The sequence below is a fragment of the Molossus molossus genome, unplaced genomic scaffold (assembly GCF_014108415.1).
Source record: "Molossus molossus isolate mMolMol1 unplaced genomic scaffold, mMolMol1.p scaffold_m16_p_17, whole genome shotgun sequence".
NCBI lineage: Eukaryota > Metazoa > Chordata > Mammalia > Chiroptera > Molossidae > Molossus > Molossus molossus.
Window position 1 is genome coordinate 14,342,925 of NW_023425352.1, and position 14,750 is coordinate 14,357,674.

The window sequence follows — 14,750 nt, forward strand, 5'->3', positions numbered from 1 at the left end:
GACAGTCAGGGTTAGACTTTGCTAGTAGCAGAATTTCTCCCACTGCATACCTGAGCAATGTTGAAAATAATAGAATGCATTCTACCCCCTGCTACTTGACCGTCCTCCCACAAGGTGGAAAGGATCAAAGGAAGCAAGTTAATCATTTCCTAGACAATTTTGAGAAATGACCATCCTTTCATTTCTGGTCCATAAAGCCTAGAAGCCCTTCTGAGGGTGCTCCAGAGATCTTCCCCCTACTCGGGCAGACCGAGGGTCAAGAAGGACTCTTCCAGCTGCATTTCCTTAGTACAACCCAAACAGAAGAGGGAACCTCTGTAGGGGTGACACCACAGATTTCAGAAATCAAGCGATCTGCATGAAGGACAGATATGCCTTGCTCACTGCTTTCTGTTTGGGGTTGGTTTTTTTTTTTTTTTTTTTTTTTTTGTAAGCATCAGGAGGGGCTCAGAGATCAACAGCATTACAACTAGCATGTCCAACATACTCTCCTCTGGGGAGTCAGGAGGAACCATTTTTCCTGGAGGCAACATCAGTTAGGTATGCAGAAATGCTGCTGGCACATGGGCCTGATGCACAGTGGCAGGTGAGCGTTGAAGATTTCAGCCAGGAAGAGATCTCAAGAAACCAAAAGCAACAAAGGCTTCTTCCAACACAGCTTTTCTTGTAGTTTCCAGCCAAAAGGGACAGCTTGGAACGACTCTAATAGAAAGCACTAAAGTTTGGGCAGGTCTGAGGAAGTACCTATCACCTCCCAACTTTCACACAGATTAGCATAGTAACAGCAGCAAACACATGCTATATGCCAAACCCTGGGCTTGTAACAGAAGGAAATGCTGTCTCTCCAACTCCATCTTGTTCAAGCCTTTCTTGTTCCTCTGGCCACCGGACTAGTAGCTTCTGCTTTATCTTGCAGCTTGAGATTTACAGGAACAGCCCCTCCCATTTCCCCTTCTTTTGACATAAAAGAAGCCTGAATTCTGTACTGTCTTGAGATGGATTTGAGGAACCATTAGGTTTCCCATCTTGTCAGTTGGTGCCTTCTCATCAATAAATCTTTCTTCATGCCCAATTCTGACGTTCTGAATTTTGACCGTTCGAAGTGTTGGACCCACAGACTTTGGAGCAATCACAGGAAGAGTTTTCTGCATAAATTACCTAATTTAATCCAACCAGTGTCACGAAGGAGTATTTTACAGACAAGAATATAGATGCTCCCAGGGGTAAAGTGACTTGTCCTAGTTCACTGACCGTTCCCATTGCTACTTTCCCAGTAAACACTATAAAACCACAACTCAGTTTTTCCTTATAGAGACCAGCCACCAAGTTCAAGGAGACTGGATTTGTCTGGCACCTTACAGGAAGTTCAGAACTTGCATTCTTCAAAATTTACTCCAATGACTTAGGGGACAGGACCTCAGAAATGAGGCCAAACATTCTCATTCAAAATCAAGACAGTACAGCTAGCCTCACCCCCCAAAAAAAGTTTTATCAGCTCACGATCAGAGTCGCCCTTTGACCTGTGGGGCAGCTGCCACTAGCTGGCATCTGGAATTTTTTCCATCCAGGAACACGCTTCACACCATGCTAACCAAGGCTTTAAAACTTAGGGATTTTGTGTGGGAGCAAGAACAGTCAGTCCCAATAAACCCCAAGTCACTCGTCATTTCTTCTGTCCTCTAATTGGTTATCACCTGAATTTAGAATAGTCACTCTCCATATTATGGAGGAAAATTGAACTTCCAGAGATTGGGATGACTGTCTCCAGTTCCTTGGTTTCTTCCACATTGTGTTTAGGGGAAGGAAAGAAGACAAAACAAAAACAAAAGCCAGGCTCCACAGGGGCTAGCTTATGTAACAACAGGTGCTGTTGTGACTGCCGGCCAGGATTCTGAGAGCAGGGATTTTCTGAATCCGGCCTTACCTGGACTTGTATGGTGAAGCGGCCCTCCAGGGGGCAGAACCTGCTCAAGAGCCAGCCACACAGAACCCAATTCTAAGGCCGGCCACCCCAACCCAGGCCGAGAAGGGGAGGCTGTGAAGTTGACAGAGTGGACAGCAGGGCCACAGGGAGGAGAAGCTCGCTGTGCGCTCACTCATCAACCCCTCCCTCAGCCCCGGACACTGCCCAGGCTGGTAGTACCTTATGCTCTAGGATTCTCCTCTCTGCCCCAATGCCTCTGTCAAATTAAGAGATTCTTACCAGCACCCCCTTCGCAGCTATGGGAACACATTGTTGCTTTGGGGACTTTGCCCTCTTCGTACAGATGGCAGATTTAATGAAATACTTGGCAAACAATGGCTTTAAAAGACAGTCTAAAGGTGAAATTTATGTTCAGCTGTGGCAGTATGGGATGGGGGGAGGAAGGGTGAATGGCATGGCAGGTACACAAAGGAGAGAGAGAGAGAGAGAGAGAGAGAGAGAGAGAGAGAGAGAGGCATCACCTGCTGTCAACCTTGACTGATTGTTATCATGTAGTCATATGAGCCTGAGGTCATCAGAGGGTCAGCTTTTTTTTTCCTCCCTAGAAAACCTGAAACACTGGATTTTCATGAAACCTCAGGTTTAATTATTGGCTCAAATAGTGAGTGTCTGGTTTGGGATGAACAGAAACACATGTGTTTTAATGTGGGCGGTAGTCTGTCAATCAGCGCTGTTTTTAGACATATTTCAGTCATACTGTCCACAGATGGAATGAGACTGACCACTTCCTCACAAACAAGAGATGTGTTTATGAACGCCAAGACTGGTTTCAGAAAGTGAAAGTAACTTGCTCGCCCTGGATCTTGGAAGACACTGAAGGATGTACCTAGTTGTCAACTGAGATAGTTTACTTTCCTCTTACTAACCTGGAACCCAATTCAAATAGAAATTCACAGACTTTCAGACGGTCCCTCCCTGCCTCCCCACATTTAAAACAATGGAGGTAAAATTCAAATAACATAAGATTAATCATTTTAAAATATACAACTTAGCAACATTTAGTTCATTCACAATGTACACCCATCACCTCTAGAAAGTTTCAAAACATTGTCATCACCCCAAAAAGGACATCCTGTACCCATTAAGCACTAACTCCCCATTCTTTTCTCCCCCCAGACCCTGGCAACCTCGAATTTACTATATGTTTCTATTGACTGGTGAATTCTGAGTATTTCATATAAGTGAAATCATATAATATGTGACTTCTTTCACTCAACGTAATATTTTTGAGATTTATCCATGTTACAGACTGAGAGATCTCAGAGGAGAGGGGAGAGGGGGTGCTGGAAGAGGTTAACCAAAGAACATATATGCATATATACAGAGCCCATGGACACAGACAATTATGTGGTGAAGGCCTGGGGGGTGGGGCTGGATGGAGGGGGATGAAGGGGAAATGGGGGACATCTGTCATAGTGTCAACAATTAAAAAAAATATTTACCTATGTTATGTATCAGTTCTTCGTCCCTTTTTATGGCTGAAAATTATCCCATCTTTTTATGGGCTTATTGGCCATTTGTATTTCTTCTGTAAAGAAATGTCTATTCCCGTCCTTTGCCCATTTTTAAATTGGGTTGTTTGTCTCTTTGTTGTTGAGTTGTAAGTGATCTTATGATTCACAAATATTTTCTCCCATTCTGCAATCTTTTCACTATCTTGATAGTCTTCTTTTTAAGGGCAAAACACATATTTTTCTGCCTTATAATGTGACCTACTGCTAGAGAGGTGCCCATATCATGTAGCTCTCGCTGTAAATGGGAGAAACTGAGGATCTGAGAGGAGAGACCATTGGGCTGGGTTACACCATACTGGATTGGGACGCTCTGGTCACCATCCTAACCTTTAGAACCTGTTAACGCTTACATGTGTGCTCAAACAAATTAGGAAAAAACCACCATCGCTTCTGTCATGTGGCCTGTGTCACTCAAATTACAATTCTGATTTGGTCACTTCACAGAATCCCCTGCCAGGAGCTGGTGTGGCGACACTTCCTCTTTCCTTTCTGTCACTCCTGGCTGGGAAAGTGTGGGGTGGGGAGAAGTGCAAGAGTGGTAATGAGAAGAGGAAAGAGAGTTGTGTTGTGCTGCCTCTGGGAGCCTCTGGTCCAGGTTTCTAAAGATGGCTGAGCGAGCCACAGTGCACAGGAGGATGGTCCCAAGTGGGTGCTTCCTCCATTTTCTGATATGGTCATGGCAGCATGCCTCGGCCCCACACCCAGGATGCCCACTTGTCCTCGGCCATTCTCCTTGATTCACTCCAGGGCCCTCCATTGTTCAGTGGTGTGGATGGCCGTGCCCATGTTACTCATCTTCTGTCACCTAACCTGTTTATTCCCAAGCTGGCTGGAAGATGCCTTCTGCCTTCATACCTGCTAGCAAGTCCCAGGACCAGCCTTGGTGTCCAAGTTATGACCACCCCATATTCAGCTTTTGGTTTTGCTTCTTCGCAGATTTGGAACAGCATTTCTTCTTTGAGTCTAATTTTCTTTGGGTAATATCCCAAAATGGTCCCTTCTACCCTGACATTCAAGTTTTGGGCAACTGTAAGTTCATTTCTGCCTTAGAGCCTCTGTATCTGCTCTTCCCCTTGCCCGAAGCTGTTTCCCAGATCTTCAATGGTTGTGTGTGGCGTATAGACCTGGTCTCAACCCAGATGCCACTTCCTTAGAGGCTTGCTCTGATGCCCTATTTACTAGTGACCTTTTTACCACCGTCACTATCATGAATCTTGCCTTCTCTTTTCCAGGACACTGTTCACTATCTGAAATAGACCTGGCCCTTTATCATCCATTGTCCCTACTGAACTGATGTTCTAATTGGTAGAGGGATTGTTTTGTTCACTCCAGTGGCTCCAATGCCTGCACCATGCCTGGCATACAGTAAACTTTCAATGACGGGTTGTTGAATAAATCATCTGTTTTCTGGTTCAGAATTGTCTGTTCTAGATACTCTTAGTTAACACACTTTGTTCCTTGGTAAAACTCCCCAACCCCCAAACTCCCCAAACTTACATCATCAAAAGTCATTCTGGCCAATCTTGAGATATATACTCCCAAATCAATAATTTGGCAAGGTAGTGAGTTAGGGATGGTGGGTGGTAAAAAGAATGTATTTCTAATATATATCAAGGACCACTCAGGATTAGTCAACTCCAGGCTTGGTAGAATCTACAGGACAAATCTTATCAAATAAAGTCATCTACAGTAGTAGTTAGGCAGAAAGTCCAGCCTAGAAATAATTCTGTTACCCTGGGTTTCTGGAATTCAAAGGACAATAAAGCAAATTATCTTTGCTTTGAGGCCCAAAGAACTAATTATTTTCTATGCAATAATGAGATATGAAATGTAATTATAAGTTTCCCCCCCACAAAAATCTGCTGCTTAAAAAGTGGCATACTCATTTGGGTTTGATTGGTTTCTCTTCTCTGTTCTCTTGCATGTATAGACTTATTCCGTGGTGATAGAAAGCTCATTAAATGGGAGACCAGAGTCCCCAAGTTCTCACACCCAATTAGTTAACAGATTCTTCTATGCTGAGTTACTTACCCACTCCTAGAGACCATGTCTCAAGCTTTCACATCTCATAATGACTTCAAAGGGGCCTACATGTTATTTTAGAGGCTGCATATAAAAGTTTTAGTTCATTGGTTGGGCACTGAGTTGCTAACTCAGCCTCCATTGCTATTTTCCCTAAATTTATGCAACCCCTAATTTAGGAGACAACCATCTCAGTTCTTAACCACATAGTCAGTATTTCTAGACAAATTCCAAAGTCATGGCAAAAGTTCAACAGACTATTACAAACCAATAGCTTCATGGACACACTTAGAAGATCTGACGGTCTATCCCTTAACATGCAATGAATGTAAGTAAACCAGATATGCTTTCTATTGTAAGATCCTTCACCCAGATCCCTCAGAGCCCTGGAACTAAGAGCTTTTCTTACACCAGTTCACTCTTCTGCAGCAAATGTAATTTTTTATTACTAAGAGATAAAAGAGAACGTGAAACCGAGACAACAAACCTGTTTCACAAAACTTAAACAATCAGATGAAAGCCTGGGATTTGGGTATGGGAAAGTATTGATTTCTAAGGAGAGTAAATCTCAGCTACTCAGGCTATTTTAAACGATTCAAAGAGCATAAGGGCCAACATCCAGTTTTATCTGAGATAAAAATGTGTTGTCATATTCCTCAATAAAAACAAAAACAGCTTAGAGGCAAAGCTTACAACCCCTGTAAGAAAATAAGAAGTCATTGGAAACCATGAATTAATTCAGTAAGGTGGCCAGTTACCAAACTGATAGCCAGAAAATCAAAAGCTGTCTTATATTTCATGTGAATTACTAATTTCAAAATAACAGAACATATGTCATTCAAAATAGCATATATGAGAATAAATGTGTAAACTTATAATAAAAATAATTATATTTGAGAGATAAACATGAAAAGATATACCTGAACTAGTCGAGGGGTCCTATCTCCCTAAATGTATCTATACATTTAATGCAACCCTAATAAAGACCAACAGGAATTAAAAAGTTAATTCTAAAGTTCACTCAGAAAAATAAAATTTATAAAAAGAATCAGAAAAACTTTGAAAACAAACAGAAATTGGGTAGGTGGCAGAGAGAGGTAAACATAATAAATTTGCCTGCTATAGAGTTTTGGAAGTTTCCTATTGGTCATGAATAGACAAATCTATGTTACAAAATAATCTTAAATTACTCCCAGTGGATCTATTATTATATACTAAATTGCATTTCAAATTCAAATAGATTTATTTCACTTTGATAAATGTGTTGAGACAACTGCCTGGCCATTCAGAGAGAACACACAAAGTTGATAACTGTCTTACTCCTACAACAAGAGTAAGTTCAAGATGGATCAGAGACTTAATATAAAATAATAAAAACCACAAGCGTATTGGGAATAAAAAAGTCTGCAAGAAACTTTTTTATAATTTTGGTATGGGGAAAACTCAAGACTGACACAAAACCTAGAAGCTATACATGAAAACATTGGCAAGTTTGATTACGTAAAATGTTAGAAAGTATTTGCCCTTTGAGAAAGGAGACCAGAGACAGAGTCAAAGGTAAATTGGGAAAAGTATTAAATACTCCAGACAGGCAAAGAGCGCATTTTCTCAATAAGGAATGCTCAGAAATCAATGAGAAGCAAATCACAACCCAGTGAAACAAAAGGCAGAGGCCATGACCAGAAAGTTCACAGCAAAACAGGTTACTTAAAATTAGGAAAAAACATTCAACATCACTCATAGTTTAAAAAAAAATTGCAAATTTAAATGAAGTGCCTTTTCCCCATCCATTAGATAAGCTGTGATGAAATAGTGCAAAATGAACTGCTATTCATGGAAATGTACATTTGGTGCAGCCTCCTTAGAGATGTGCCCATTGCCCTCAACCACAATTCAGGATGTGTGCCCCTTGACCTAATGGTTCTACTAGTACTTTATCCTGTAGAAAGATAAAAGTTCAATTCAGTGCATCACACCTAGTCGTGTACTGAGGAAGGATGTGGGCTCTGAGTCAGACTACTTTGGCTCAAGCCCTGCTTGGTCACCTTCTTTGCGACCTGGGGTAGATAACCACTGTGTGGTTTCTAATTGGTAAAATGGCAATAATATCTGCCTCAGAAGACTGTCACCACAATCAAGGCATTAATCTGTAGAGTGCCTGAAAAATAGTCTCAGATGTCAGCTCTTCTGTTCATTATCATTAAATCGGTAAAAGTGTTTAAAATGCCAGAGACCAGGAAAATCTTTCTTGATTGGAGAGTAGCCAAATCAGTTATAGCACTTCCGTGCAGTGGAACTCTTGGCTGGTATGGAAAAGAGTAAAGAAGATCTGGATGCCCGGATATGGAAAGTAGAAAGAAAACACAAAACACTCAGACAATGTGTATGCGTTTGTGTTGCTGAAAGCATAATCCTGATAGGAAAAATAGATGGAAGAGGGAAAATCATGAATAGATTTTCCAGAAAGTTTCAGTCAGGTACTAGATCTTTCAGCCAAAGATAGTTAAGTGCTTGACTGTGTATCAGGCATTCTTCCAGGTGCTGGGAATACAGCAGTGAAAACCCTGCCCTCGTGGGTTGTGTTTTATGAGAGATTTTGACAAAAAGCCAAAGCAACAGCTAGATTATATAGTGCTATGGAATAAGACAATAGACTAGAGAAGGAGGTTTGAGGGTTCAGGATTCAGCAGGGTTTTTTGTTTGTTTTTTATCAAGGAGGTTAGAGTAGGTCTCCTTGGGAAGGTGACGAGATTAGGTAACACTATTACTTAATTTGAAATACGCATGTTTTAAAAAAACAAAGCCTAGTATTGAGCATTTTACTCATGCTGTAAGATACCTACGAATAAACTTAACCAAACAAGTAAAGGATCTATTTGCAGAAAACTACAGGACATTGAAAAAAGAAATAGAGAAAAATATAAAATAGTGGGAACACATACCCTATTCATGGATTGGAAGAATTAACATCATTAAAGTGTCCATACTACCCAAAGCAATCTATAGATTCAATGCAATCCCCATCAAAATACTAATAACATATTTCACAGAACTAGAACAAAGACTTCATATGGAACCAAAAAAGACCCCGAATAGCCACAGCAATCTCGAAAAAGAAGAACAAAGTAGGAAGGATCACATTACCAGATATCAGGTTATACTACAAAGCCACTGTAACCCAAACAGCCTGGTACTGGCACAAGAACAAGCATATAGATCAATGGAACAGAACAGAGAACCTGGAAATTAACCCAAGACATTATACTCAATTAATATTTGACAAAGGTGGCAAGAGCATACGATTTAGTAAAGACAGCCTCTTTAATAAATAGTGTTGGGAAAATAGGACAGCTACATGCAAAAAATGAAACTAGACCACCAACTTACACCATACTCAAGAATAAACTCAAAATGGATAAAAGACTTAAATGTAACCCATGAATCCATAAAAATTCTAGAAGAAAATGTAGGCAACAAAATTTCAGACATCATATGCAGCAGAATTTTCACTGATACAACACCTAAGGCAAGAGAAACAGAAGAAAAAAATGAACATGGGGACTACATCAAACTAAAAAGCTTCTACACTGCAAAAGAAATAAGCATCAAAATGGAAACAGAATCCACTATATGGGAGAGAAAATTGCCAAAGATACATCAGATAAGGGGTTAATTTCCAAAATATATAGAGTGCTCATACAACTCAACAAAAGGGAGACAAATAATCCAATTAAAATGGGCAGAGGACCTAAATAGACACCTCTCCAAACAGGACATACAAATGGCCAAGAGACATATGAAGAAATGCTCAATGTCACTAATCATCAGAGAGATGCAAATTAAAACAACTATGAGATATCACCTCACACTTGCCAGAATGGCTGCCATCAACAAATCATTAAACAAAAAGTGGTGGCAAGGGTGTGGAGAAAAGGGGACTCTAGTTCACTGCTGGTGGGAATGTAAACTGGTGCAGCCACTATGGAAAACAGTATGGTATTTCCTTAAAAAATTAAAAATCGGTCTGCTGTTTGACCCAGTGATCCCACTTCTAGGAATATATCCTAAGAAGTCTGAAACACCAATCAGAAAAAATAAATGTACCCCTATGTTCATAGCAGCACTATTTACAATCGCTAAGATCTGAAAACAGCCCAAGTGTTCATCAATAGATGAGTGGATTAAAAAGCTGTGGTGCATATATACAATGGAATACTATGCATTTGTAAGAAAGAAAGATCTCTTATCCTTTGAGATGACATGGAGGGACCTCGAGAGTATTATGCTAAGCGAAATAAGCCAATCAGAGAAAGACAAATACCACATGATCTCATTTATTTGTGGAATATAATGAACAAAATAAGCTGATGAACAAAATAGACCCAGAGACATAGAAAGGAGTATGGTTCAAACTGACAAACCTCAGAGGAGGGTGGTGGGAGGATGGATGAAATAAACCAAAGAACTTATATGCGTGTATGCATAACCAATGCACATAGACAACAATGCTGGGGGGGGGGGTGTCTAGGGGGGTAAAGGAGAAATATCTGTAACAAAAATAAATTAATAAAAGTTGAAAAAAAAAAAACAAAGCAGCCCTGGCCGTTTTGGCTCAGCGGTTAGAGCATCAACCTGCAGTCCAGAGAGACCCGGGTTCGGTTCCCGCCAAGGGCACGTACCTCGGTTGCAGTTTGTCCCTGGCTGTGTGGGTGGCAGCCACTCAATGTGTCCCTTTCATGTTGATGTTTCTCTCTCTCTCTCTCTCTCTCTCTCTCTCTCTCTCTCTCTATCTCTCTCTTCCTCCTACTCTATGTGAACAAAAAATAGAAAAATGTCCTCGGGGGAAGATAAAAAAACAAAACAAAAGACAAAGCATAAAGTGAACACCACCAAATCATCGTGCCTGGCACTCTGGCAGCCGGGTTAGGAAGCTCTCCCGCCCCTCCCTGAGAGTACAGCCTCAGCCGTGGGTCTGAGCGTGCAGCGACCCCACCATCGAAGCCGCACTCACCTTTTCCGGGAGCTGGTTTTGTGGACAGAGCTGCTCAGCCACCGAGTGAGCCAGTCCCACGGCAGCTCTGGGGGTGGAAACATTTTTCATTCATTTCTTTGGCAGATAAGAAACCAGGGCAAAGATCAACTTTCAGTCGCAGGGCCTCAAGTTGCTGAGGAAAGAGGTTGGCATAAGCTCCTGACCTATGAGCCTACAGATAACTTCCCAGCCACTCACCTGTGGCTGGGTGCTCAGGCTGACCTATAGTAGCCTCCTCTCCCGAGTAGGGCCATGTCACCAGCACAGGGCTCTCCTCCTCTGGAGGCCGGGCACCCCGTGTGCTCTGAAGCACACATGCCAGGGGAAGGCCCAAGAGGGAGGAGAAAGGGCCCTTCTCTCTTCCACGGTGTCACGCAGGGCAGGACAAGAAGACAGCATTACCAAGAGACCCCTATTAAAACCACAGAGGGTGGCTGAGTCGTCATTTCTCGTGGAAAGATTCCATGAGAGTTTACATAATCAACGCAGGAAAGTGAGATGACGCCCCCGCGTCTCGCTCTTCCTAGCCCAAGTGCTTCACAATCCCAATTTGTAGGACAGGTGGCAGAGAGAGGGCGAGAAAGAGGCTGGGGACAGGTCCCCTGGCCCCCAGCAAGCACCCCATAAATAAATTGTTAGGGTTTTGATGCATATCTGTTGGGAATATCTTTGCTGCTGAATTGTACAGGAAAAGCTAGAGGAACCGGAGCTCAGAGGGTCGTGAGAAATGGGATAGGACCAGCTCTTTCCCTGGGTTTGGGTCTCAGTGAACAAGCTGGGCCACGAGCACCCCCAGGCAGAGGCTGCCAAACGTTCAGAGTCGACTGTGCCCAACACAGTGCCTGAGGCACAGCGGGAACCCACTGAGTGCCAGTGGTTGCCTTCCCCTTTCGCTCACCATTGGCACAAGTTCAGAGAAAGGTCACTAGGGAAGGGGATCTGTTGAAGAAAACAGGTCACAGAGTTCAATCCTGCAATGACAATGTGCACCTAAATCCAGACAGGGACAGAATCCTCTGAGCCCTCCTCTGAATGCCACAGCCAGGGCAATGCTAAGCAGCCTGATCTGAATGAGGCCAATGTTCATTCATTCTGTAAGCATCTAAATGCTTGAGCACCTACTATGTGCTAAGCAGTGTGCTCAGTGTGGGAAAGGCACATGTACAGTTCATTGTAGGGGATAACCCAGTTCTCCAGGTGGTAAACAAATGCTCTGTGGGATGTACCCAGCTTTGAGAGCATCCGGTGGGCTGGAGAAGCATGTGTATAGCCAGAGATATGTTTATTCTTTGCACTTTAAATTTACTTATAATAAGGCCCACAAGGATCTTGAATCCACTATGTGACCAGCACCATGGCATGTGCAGAGAGACACTTAGAAGATACAGTTTGTGCCCTTTGGTGACTTATGGGTCTATCAAACACTAAAAATACTTAAGAGAAGAATTTAGTGTGTGGGGCATGAGCTCATGAATTTGAAGAGAGAGTCTGAGGCAGGCAACGGTAGAGGCATGGAGCTCTAGACTCTCAGGGATGTGTGGTCCTTGACCCCCTGGCTTTACTGCCAATAGTCTCATTTCCAGGATCAATCAAGGATGATGACCCTATGGATAACACCAAGGACTAATAAACCCCCAACTATGAGTCCAGCCGGGGTCACTGTCACCAAACCATCCTTCTCATCTGTTGTCTGAGTCTCTCTGTCCACTTTTTCTACGGAGAAACCAGTCACCACATTAGGTCGGATGAACCCCAATGGAAGTGGGGAAGGGAATACCCAGATATGGGGTGACAGCTAATATGGCTACAAGCACTAAAGCAGGACATCTGTGGAGGGAAAATGGTGAAAGGGTATTTCTGATGAAGGTAAAGGATCCATCTTTAGTTGAAAGGAAAGAAAAAAAAGAAAAGCCTCCAAGAAGACTGAATGAGACAGTGTCTGGGGCCCGGTGTAGACACCACACCACTGAAGTCATTTCAGTTCATGACACCAGAGAGCTTTGGGGTGCCAGGCCTTGGCCAGTTGAGCTGAGTGGGATTTAATAGGAAAGCCCTCAGTAGGCCAAATAACTCAGTCCATGAAGGTTATAGCATAGAGTAGCTGTTGAGCCACGCACTGACAGGCTGGTGACAGGCAGTGACACATCCAACTGGATCACAGATTGGCATAATCAAGATTAAGATCTGCCATTCGGTTTCCCATAAATCTCAGTCCAGCAGCCTTACCCTGAGGAATACCTTGCACCCCCAAAGGCTTCCCAAGCCTGTTGCTGACCAAGTGATTTATGAGAGAACTGAGGTCAGGAGAACCAGTATCAGAAGTCTATTGGATTTGATAAGAGAGCCTGTAAAAAGATAGGCTGGACAAAGTACTAGGTCCCCGTCACCATGCCAGGATAAAGTCAGGGCGATGCAAGAATTTGTGAAAGAGGCTTTTCTACCTGGGCTCCCTGAAGAATCAGCCCTCACACTGCCTGGTTTGGGTCAGGAGTCACCAGACCCAAACTGCAAACAAGATTTATTGCCAATAGTCTCATTTCCAGGGGCAAACTTTTAAGGCCATTGCCTTTCTGAGTATCAGAGCAACAGCTTTACCACTTATCAGATGTGTGGCCCTGGGGCAGTTACTTAATGTCACCGAGCATAAGTTTCCCTCGGCCGAACACAAGAAGGGGCAGGTGATAATCTCTACTTCAAAGGGATACTGTGGGTGGACCTTCTGGTACACTCTCAGGCACATGGGAACTCCTCAGTAGACTAGCTCCCTTTCCCCTCTTCCATGCACCTCAGTTTCTAACTCGTTGTCAATATCAGATGTCCCAAATGAGCAGTAGTAATCGTGGTCTTCATACTGTAACCGTCTTTCAACTTATGTGCAAAGGCCTTGATAACTCCTCATTTCTATTTAAACTGAGGCGTTCCCGTTGGAGAGGGCATGATCCTCCTCTGAGAGGGCATGACCCATCCATCTCTCCTGACCCCACCCCACCCACGCACTCTCCTACAGCTCTTTACAACCTCATCACTCTCCCAGTAGAATGACCCATGGAAACCCAGAGATCTACGACCAGCTCCCCTGAAGAGAGGGGATACCATGGCCTGTCCATAGCAGTACAGGGGCTGCTCGACCTTCCAGAACTCATGTATTTATTCAAATAACATGAATTAAGTGAGAGCCTGTGAAATATCAGGCCCCGTGCCATAGGGAAGGGGTGAGTCCATTTCTGACCTTAGAACCTGGCCACCTAGGGGAGAAACAGAGGTAGAGGAGTGTATAGCAGAGTGTGACACGAGCAAGGATGGACGAACTCAGGGAAGTTGGGGACGGGTCACCCTCGCAAGGTGCTGTGTGAGTCTCACTCCTGGTTGAACTCCGCGTGAGGGTCAGTGCATCGCTGGCCAGGCATATGAGACACAGGAGCAGACACTGCACTCCTGGTTCCCAATATTGCCAAATCCTGCTTTGACGATTCCCCTGCCTGGGGGTGGGAGGCTTTCTGAGGTGAAATTCACATAAAACTACCTGTTTTAAAATGAACAATTCAGCGGCACTTAGAACATTCACAGTGTTGGTCAACCACCACTTCTATCTAGGTCCTACGCATTTTCATCCTCCCCCAAGGAAACCATGCACCCATTAAGTCCTTAGCCCCCATTCCTCTCTCCCCCCCAATCCCTAGGAACCACCAATCTGCTTTCTGTTTCTCTGGATTTGAAGTGGGAGGATTGTCAAAGGAGGATTTCTCCCGGTTTCAAATTCTTTGCCCTGTGCACTAAACCAGGTTCATCAGAAACCAAGGAATAGCTTGCCTTTGAAGCTAAATGAGTCAGAGTTCAAATTCCAGCTCCAATCTCTTTTACTGTGTCCAGTTTTTACTTTCTTTCCAAATCTCAGTTTCTCTAGGTAAAAAACAAAGTGCCCCCCTCACAAGACTATTTTAAATAGCAAAAGAGAAAAGCCCCATAAAACAGGACAGCACTGCTGCCCCCCTAGAATATATTCAATGAATAACACCTATAATAATTGCAGTTCTAGAAAAATGTCAACCTGAAAAATATCTTATGGATATGTGAACTCGATAACTGCCCAGGTCTCTATACTTGAAAATCGTATTACAAATACAATTTTCTAGGAAATCTGAAGAAAGGCCAACTCTACACATGAGTCGAAGGAGCATGGTTTTAGCATCGGCTTCCA

General features: G+C 43.2%; 1 protein-coding gene across 6 annotated transcripts in view; it reads right to left on the minus strand.

Moving 5' to 3' along the window:
- Positions 1–14,750, minus strand: part of ACSL5 (acyl-CoA synthetase long chain family member 5) — a 49,221-nt gene that overhangs the window by 24,123 nt on the left and 10,348 nt on the right. The window contains exon 2 of one of the 6 annotated variants that reach the window (XM_036264535.1): positions 10,532–10,598. The exons of the other annotated variants lie outside the window; for them this stretch is intronic. The gene's annotated coding sequence lies outside the window, so the exon portion shown is untranslated. The remainder of the gene's footprint in view (positions 1–10,531; positions 10,599–14,750) is intronic. 6 annotated transcript variants of the gene reach the window in all.